The sequence below is a fragment of the Vespa mandarinia genome, chromosome 1, assembly GCF_050613455.1.
Source record: "Vespa mandarinia isolate Hongniang chromosome 1, ASM5061345v1, whole genome shotgun sequence".
Taxonomy (NCBI): Eukaryota; Metazoa; Arthropoda; class Insecta; order Hymenoptera; family Vespidae; genus Vespa; species Vespa mandarinia.
This window is the reverse complement of record NC_140810.1, coordinates 8,605,465-8,615,000: the sequence shown is the minus strand read 5'-3', so window position 1 is coordinate 8,615,000 and position 9,536 is coordinate 8,605,465. Positions and strand designations below refer to the sequence as shown.

The 9,536-nt window shown below is 28.8% G+C and overlaps 1 protein-coding gene across 3 annotated transcripts in view; it reads right to left on the bottom strand.

Annotated features, from left to right (window-relative positions):
• Nucleotides 1-9,536, bottom strand: part of Elk (Eag-like K[+] channel) — a 54,595-nt gene that overhangs the window by 38,670 nt on the left and 6,389 nt on the right. The window lies entirely within an intron of this gene.

Sequence of the window (9,536 nt, the reverse complement as noted above, 5' to 3'; positions counted from 1 at the left end):
CGATGAACAATTTAACGATTCTAAATTAATTGCTTAGAAATAATGAAAGAATTTTTACACAATATCTAATTAAATGAAATCAAAAATCTAATACATATTATCATATCGTTATCTTATTGGTTAACATAATATCGAACTTTAAACTTCTATCGATATAACTTTTACCAATTTTAAAATATTTCTACAATAGATAGATCGAACAATATAGGAACAATTTAAAATTTCAAAATCTTCACACATTTCTATCGACAAACGTTAAAAGATCGATTGATACCCATTCGATATAAGACGAATTAAATGATAATATTCTTAGAATTTTAATTATGACATTTTTTCATTATTTCATTAAATATACGATAGAATGTGCAAAGAAATTTATGTTTATGAACGCTGACAGTTTCATCGACTTATAGTTGTACGATGTAAAAATAAACGACATCGGAAACAAAGTCGATTCTTATGGCGTCGATATCGAATTAATATTCTAGAGATTGTTCGAGGTCGACGAACGTAACGGCAAAATGCAAGAGCATATTATAGGGAACTATCACATGTTAGTTACGGCAAAGGGAATAGCCTCCTCTATCCCCTTCATACATCAGCTGTTCGTGGCACGAAACGTACCATTCGAAAATCATGGCTTCTGGAAAAAGCTTTTCGATAAGTGTACGTATCTGACGAAACTTCCAATAGCTTTTCACCGTCTCATATCAAACTGTACTCAATAGGATTGCTAAGAAATATATATGAAAAAGAAATATATACGAAAAAATGTATATATATATACACGCACACACAAGGTCTACTGTTTATCCCGAAAAATTGAAATATCTCATAAAGAGCTGAATCTACTGAAAAAGTACTGTTACTGATTTGTATGATATGAAGGAGCACATCATATGAAACCACTTTTTTCGGATAAAATGATAAAGAAAATTTCAAAGTCAAATTCAATAATCTACGATATGAGATTATTTATTATAATAAAATATTATAAATTATATTATAAATTTGTGAGTTCCTAAAGAAACTAATCCCTTAATCACTGGTTGCCGGCTGTGTTGATTCGCCAAATCAAATTTTTTATCACTTAAAACAGATTTTTTTTTATCTCCCTTTATATTTCTCAAATTACCAATATAAGTAAACGAAATTTATTTCGTAAAAAATTCGACCTTTGTTCAAAACATGCAGTCTAAGAACCAGCGATATACAATTATTAATCTTTTTATAAATTCACAAATTTATAATATAATCTATAATATTTTACTATAATAAATGATCTCATACGACACGTTGTTGAACTAGCATTTAGGAGACAGAAAGTATATTTTCTAATAAGAGTAAAGTCTTGTCTTCTTTTTCTATGTCTTCTGTTATCAAAAAGTTATGATAGATAATAGATGAATATGTTCGACATAATTAATATATAATTTCTTCACGACTATTAACACGTTAAAGTGTTACTTGATTATCAATGATGATAGGAAATAATTAATACAACGAGGAATCTTTGTCGTAAGATTATGTTACCCTATACTGGAATAAAATCGTTGATATCAAAAGTCAAATCTTTATATCCTTAAGCGAGAAAACCGGGACTTAAAATATGCGTCATTAGCTCTGAGAAAACGAGATAAAATCTTTTGGGGTTTCACCATGGAGGGGAATTTTTGCGACCTATTGCGCATATATACATATAATCTTTCGAATTATAGCACGTAGGATACCTTTGACGAGTATCTCATTTAACTTCAGTATCGTATTTTCTGAGAGAACAAGGCAATTTGGAATTAAATATATTGAAATTCAAAATTGAATGTCTGCGACCTTGACAATGTGATCTCAAATAAAATATTTATACCATATTATAATACTATATTATAATACGAGATATACGAAGAATGTTTGATAGGAACGATAAGAATGCATTAATTCTTTTTCTTTTCTTTTTTGTTTGACGTCTAGGAATCTTCACTGAATGACCTTTTTTTTAGCTCTTTCTTTTCTCGCAATAAATTTTCAACGATATTTATCCTTTCTTTCACGAGCCATAGAAAATAAAGTCAAAGAGATATAAATATGGATCTGAAATCAGATTTAATGCAAGTCTTTAATAATCTGATTCCTATTATAAAAGAACATTTAAGAAGGATAGAATATATATAGTCACAGAGTTAATTATCTTCAATATCTAGTGACATATATAAGAAACTACAATATAATACAAATTTCGTCTTCTCTCTGTAAATTCCTTCTAATTTAAATAAACAAAAACTCATATCTTAATCAGCAGATTACTTTACGAGACAATGGAAAAAGATAATGTCATTCAAGTATTCACAATGTCAACCGTTTACAGCGCTGAGCTGATGAGAAAACGATGCGACGTATCTTCATAGAGACATCACAAACGAATATTTCAATTGCTTTTCCAGAATACTTGGTCAGCACATACAAGCAAATGTTTGAACAGTCGTCAACCATCCCTTACCCCAATTGGCAAAACGCCAAATACACCCAGAGGAAGAAAGTGAACGCTTAAAATAACTACAAGCACTTTATTTATGAAGAAACTGTTATTACTCTCACACTCGTCAAGTTCATGTACCCGTTAATATGCAAAAGGTTGTTATTTTAATTTGAGATTAGATCTTTCTTGTTCTTTTTTTTGGATGGAGGGGAGAAATTACATAAAAGACAATTTAAAAGGAAAATAGATCTATAGTATTAGGATATATATATATTATTAATATAATATATATAATTAATAATATATATAATTAATAATAATATATATATAAATATATATATATATATAAATATATATATATATATATATATATTAAGGTAATGTCAAATCAAGAGGATTAAATTAATGTTAAATCTCGAGGAGAAGTTTATTGCAAGAAAGTAACAATTATGAGAATCATTCATCCGAGAATTTAAAGTTCTGAAAGTAAGAGAAAACAGTTCTCTCTGTTTTCATTATAAGAAATAAGAAGTTTGAGCTTTAACATTCGCCTCCGTATGTCTCAATCTGAAAATAAACCGGATCGTTTAATTGACCCTACTGATTCAATTAACGAACATAGACATTATATAACGATTCACTCTTACGGTAAATAATTTCTCTCCTGTTCTATCTCATAATTTTGGATATACATATATATATATATATATATATATATTAAATATATATATATATATATATATATATATTAATACGTGGAAGTGACGATAATAGAAATAAGAGAAAATGATTGGATAGAACAAAAAAATAAAAAACAAAAAAAAGAAAAAGAAAAAGAGAAAGAGAGAGAGGAAGAAATCATTTAATCCACAAAGTACAGAAGTAAAGATATATTTTTAAATCGGATTTATTCTATTGTATATATCTCTTAAAAGATAGTTCGTTACGAATAAGTGACTCAGAATAAAAAAGAAGAAAAGAGGACGATGAATTATACGGAAGTAACACGTGCAAGAGAGAGGACTCTATGGAATCGTTCCCAAACGACGGTATTGTACAATTTATTACAGTTTCTCTAGTAAAAACGAGACTAAAAGAGAAAGAAGAAGAAGAGAAAGAAGAAGAAAAAGGAAGATTTGATATGGTCAAGCTCCAGAGTCCGAATAAGAGAGAGAGAGAGAGAGAGAGAGAGAGAGAGAGGGAGGAAGAGAGAGAGGGAGATAGACAGATAGACAGAGACAGAGACAAGGAATAAGCCATAAACGTAGGTATTTTCTTGAGGGTAATGAAATATACGTTGGAGAAAGAATAAAGAAAATCAAGGAGAGTGAACAAAAAAGAGAGAAAGGGAGAGGAAAAGAGAAAAAGGGAGAGAGAGAAAGATACGTAGAAAGACAGACAGAAAGAGCTTTTGATATTACTGTGGTCGAGTATATCCTCACATGTAATAACGCGAGAGAGCGAGACTTTACATGACTGCGCCTTCAATGTTCGTCGAGTCTGAAACAAGCAAGCAAGCAACTAACCAACCAACCAACCAACCAACCAATCTACTTGATGAATAAAGACAAAGCGAGGGTTCGCAATGCAACGAAAGTACATAGAAACATCATTGGAGTTTAATGTTTAAGCGAAGTCGTCGTGAGACGGAAGATTCCGCAGGTTTAATTGCAAAGTCCTTTGTAACTTGTTCCTTTTAAACTACAATAGTTTACTTTCATCACAATTGGTCATATATATATATTAATATCTTTTATAATCTTCCGATATATATGTATGAGTCGAATTACATTACATCGTCGATCATCCATATTTTTTCTTTTCTTTTCTTTTCTTTTTTATTTCTTTTTTCCATTCCATTCCATTATTTTCTTTATCTTTACGAATATTTAGTCACACGTGTTGTATTATTTATTAAAAATAAAAATATACGTTATTAATTTACTTATTTACACGTAGCGATGAATTTTCCATTCTCTCTGTTAAATTTTAAACAGCTTGTCAAGAAAAGATTCAAAGTCAATGACGCGATTTTATGAAATCGGCTTTATACTGTTGAATATGCAATATGAATTTTTCGGTGTCGAAACTGTCCGAGAGAAAATATAACACAGGAGGCAATTCGTATTACATAAACATTGTATCGAAATATAACATCTGTCAATTAAGTTTCGACGTAATGCTTCTCGGAATAGAATAATATTTAAAAGACATTAGATTGATGGAGGGACTTAAGAACAGGATGTATTATATTAATCTAGTCTAATCTTTTCGGATGGACGTCGTCAGGAATAAAATGCAAATAGGAATTTTATTGGATTGAATCCTCTTACTGAATTTAAAATAATAAATGATCAAAATGTTCTTTCATTTTCTTTCTTTTTATCTTTCTTTTTTTTTTGTTTTGAAAATTACTCTTACACAAAAAGAACTTCTCGAGGAAAAGGAAAATATTTCGAAGGATTGTTTTTAACGACGTTTCTCGACGTATCCCGATTAAAGTCGAATGCTTAACTTCCTAAGATGGATTTTTGGGTTCATATCTACAACGATTTAATACTTTGAAAAGTACGACGATTGTAATTTTATTATCGTCACAGGAAAGGAAGGAAAAATACAATTGTAGTACTCGTCATGGACACAACTTTTCCATAATTTGATTAACACGACGACGACAACGACGACGACGACTGTGAAGACGACGATAAGGACGAAAACGATGACAACGATGATCATCTAGAATTGATTCCTCATAATTAGATTCTTCTTGGTTCGTAGACTCCTCCGTATCACTATAACTTGGTATCGATAAAAGTTATTGGAATTAACTTATTTTCTTGGAAGTTTCTAAAGGAGGGTGAACGAAAGGACACAAATAAAGAGCTCGAATACATAAGAATCAATTTTGAAGATAATGGACGAAACCTTAAACTAATCAAATGATTTAGCATGAACATGGTGTGCAAGCTGCTTCGAATATAATCAATTTCGAGCTTGCGTTGTATTTCGATCGTCCTGTGATTTCATGAAGAAGCGTTTAATTCAAATTCATATCAACCGAACGTTACCAAAATTGACGTTGCACACGTTGCACCAAAATAAATTTAGCTAGGACCTGGTTCTCTTCTATATATACAACATTAATCATTCATATGAACGCAGATATTTCATAAAAATAAGATATTTATAAAATCTTAAATGAAAGTTTGATAACATACTTACATATTCATTTTTTATATCATTTATTATATCTTTTAAGATAACGTTATAAAGACAAATAAGACAGACATCGTTAAAATATATTATTACAGTAATATCAGATATTACCAAACGAAAATTATGATTCAACAGTAGTCAATATATTTACTTTGATCTAGCTTATAATTTCAGTATAGATACGATATATCTATAGATATATATATATGTAAATCCTACACGCGTAGACGTAACAATCGTTGAGCTCTGGTCAGCGTTTATATATAATAGTACGTGTATAAACCCTTTCAATTACGACTGACATTCGGTTTAATGTTGACGGCTTTATTTGAAACAAAATACAAATATTCTGATCGAACGAACGATTGTTAAAATAATTTTGTCGTAAAAGATCTTGATTGAAATAATATTTATTAAATAAATTTAATAATACGTAAGCAAAGGATGTACACAGTAGAAACGTATATCGCAGTTGGTACGATCTTCGCATGATTTAATCGAAGAACACTAGTCCCATGAGTGTATAGTCGCCTCCATCATTAATGCCATTCTGTACCTCTATTAATACTCAGATTCTATATCATGAAAGTATTCAATAGATACGCTGCTGTGTTTCACAATAATTAATACACGTTCATTTGATATTAACATTATTGATTAAATATTTTTTCTTAATATCGAGAAAATTTATATTATTTAAATGAATTTTTCATATTTTCATATCTTTAATCTCATAAATGATTCATAATGTCAATATAATTTCAAGATAAGACTAAACTCGTTATATTTATCAACGTGACGGATGGAATAATTATGAATTATTACATGTTCATGTATACATGAAATTGTTTTCTTCGTACGTTTAATAAAATTAAAACGAATTAATTCGACGTATATGTATGTACGATCAACGATGTGAATATTTTTTCAAGAAATACTCAAAAGACAATTCAATTCGAATAATGATACATCGAGTAGGAAAGATTTTATTTTCATTCAGGATACACCGGAAAGACATTTTTCAAATATTTCCGTCTTTAATTACAACTCATGAAAACTCACATTGCATTATATACATATGTACATATATCTCTGTACATTATTTATGGATCATGAAATACGTACTTACTCTATATTCTGTTTCATCCGAACAAAGGGAGATTAGATTTCATTGTTTTACGTGAAATCTGAAATACTAATATACAGGGTAGTCCAATAACTATTATCATCTCAATTATCTCCATTATTTTTACATTTATGCATTTGCATTATTATTATGACAAATGCACATAAACATTTATTATCGCGATTGCAGAAAAAAAATATATATATATAATCGTGAATATATAGTCTATCTCGAATAATTCATCTTCTTCTTCGAATATCTTTTTCTAACTTTAACAAAAAAAGAAACTACGACTACTTACAGTTTCGTTGAATTACTAGACATTTTTTCAAAATATTTCATAAACTAATTATTTTTTAACATTTCATCCTAATAGTTTTCTTAGTCAGAATGGCGCGGCAAATTATTTATGTAAAAAAAAATTATATGTTGCCATTTTATGAAAATACCGATGACTTCGTAATCTCGTAAAAAATGATCTAAAAAAAAAAAACCGAAATAATCTTTTTACAATCACATGTTGTTATAGTAATTTTATTTTGTTCTAAACATTTTTTTCCATAAAACCATCTAAAAAAAAATGGAGATATTTCAGGTGGTAATAATTACTGGACCAACCTGTATACTTTTCATTAAAAAAAAAAAATCATATCATGAGGACGTTAAACGAGTACGATATATTATCGATAAATTTCTCAACTTCGAAAAGATCATACACATTCGATGTGAGCAATGGAAAAAGCTAATATTATTTCCTAGTTCGCGACGTGTATCAAATCGTATTTCATCGCCGGTAGACAGTTATCGGACATCTGTGATTTGTATCATCGTCGCACGTGTGAGTTCGACTAAAGCTGTTGAAACTAGCAAGAGACAACGACGAGGAATCAATTTCGTACCTAAAACAATAATAATACTAGTTGATAGTACCACTTGTGTCAAACGTTTATCGTAAAATTTTCCGAAGTCTCTGGACGATACTTGACATCTGAATTTTTCGTTAAAATTTACAAAGCTTTAAGCAAAAAGCTTTCACAAAAAGTTGACAAACGTGTATCTACGAGATAAAAAGAAATGCTTATAGATAATTAACCGAAAAAAAAGTAAGAGAAAAAGAGAGAAAGAGAGAGAGAGAGAGAGAGAGAGGATAAAGAGAAAAAACATATGATCAAATTTGATCAATCTTTCTTTCGATTGAGCAAAATGGATACTTCAATATAAGTACTTGAAACTTCTATTTCGCGTGATCGGAATTTGATCGCTCGTAACTCATAAGGGTCACGATCTTTGCGAATTTCGATCGCATGGAAATGAGCATTACCTTGCATTCATAAACTTACAATTATCGAATATGTCGTCGAGGAAATAGGACGACTTCGAAAGAAGTTACGAAAAAGATGAGGAAATATGGAACGAACTTATTAAAGATATCGTGCGGTTCGTTGCTCGATAACTCGAAGGAAATAATGAATGAAAAGTAAGATAAAATATTTCATAAACTTATTAAGTATAACTCTTATTTAAAAATGTCGGATTTTAATTGGAATATCGTATTACGTATGCGCTTCTTTGGAATTGCAATGGATACCTATTTAAACTACCTACATATTTTCATTGAAAGATATTCATCTATATATGAAAAGATGTAAACTGCAGGATTATAAAAATATATCTACAACCGGATTAAAAATCAATCATAAATATGAATCAAATTTTGATTAAAACAAAATGATTATGCTAATATATTTTACATTAGTATTTAATATTATTAGTATACATTTAATAATATTACAAGTCAATCTTTCATACTTTTACCTGCAATTCTTATAGTAGATACATGAAAAACTAAAAACTGCAAATTTTAATTCAATATAATGTGTCATTTTCAAATAAAGAAGTCCAATGAGACAAGTTATACATATTGTATTATTGTCACATATCAATTTTCATATCAACAAACTAATACCTGATCTTACGTTGTAATTGAAATATCATAAGTGCTTCTTTGCAATACTAATAATTCTGGCTTTTACTCTTTTGTATGCCAAACAGAGATACACACACAAATTTTTACGCTACAATCTTTTATATGATTTTTTGTAAAAATGTCTATTTTCATCATTCTTTGTTAGTTCGAATAATTGTAAAAATATTGCATGCTGTATTCTATATTATCTACTCTGAAATAAAATTCGATTATCCGATTATCGATTTTCAAACATCCTCAAAGTTTTATATATATATATATATATATATATATATATATATATATATATATATGTATTATTATAACATTCTTATGCACAAGTGCATATTTGATAAAAATGCATTTAAATATTATTAGTAGCGTAGTACCATTACATTAGTTTTTTACAGTAAAATGGAATAAATTTCTTTTTATTTTTACTCGTTCTATCATTTTGAATAATAAAAATATTGTAAATGTAACGAATGACGTAAATTCAATAGAAATTATATTCGTACGCATTCTGTTCAAATAATTTCTTTTTGTTATCACATTTCTTAGCTGTACAAAATAAAAGAACATCTTATGTTTGTTCGAAATTTAACAAAGGTTTAAATTAAAAAAAAAAAAACATACGTCTAAATCGATGGACTTCATTGCACTCATTTCATTTTCATGTCCTTTCAAAGATTTATCAATAAATTAATAAATAAATCTTTGATGTCAAATCGAATGTCAAATTAAATTGCCCTTCT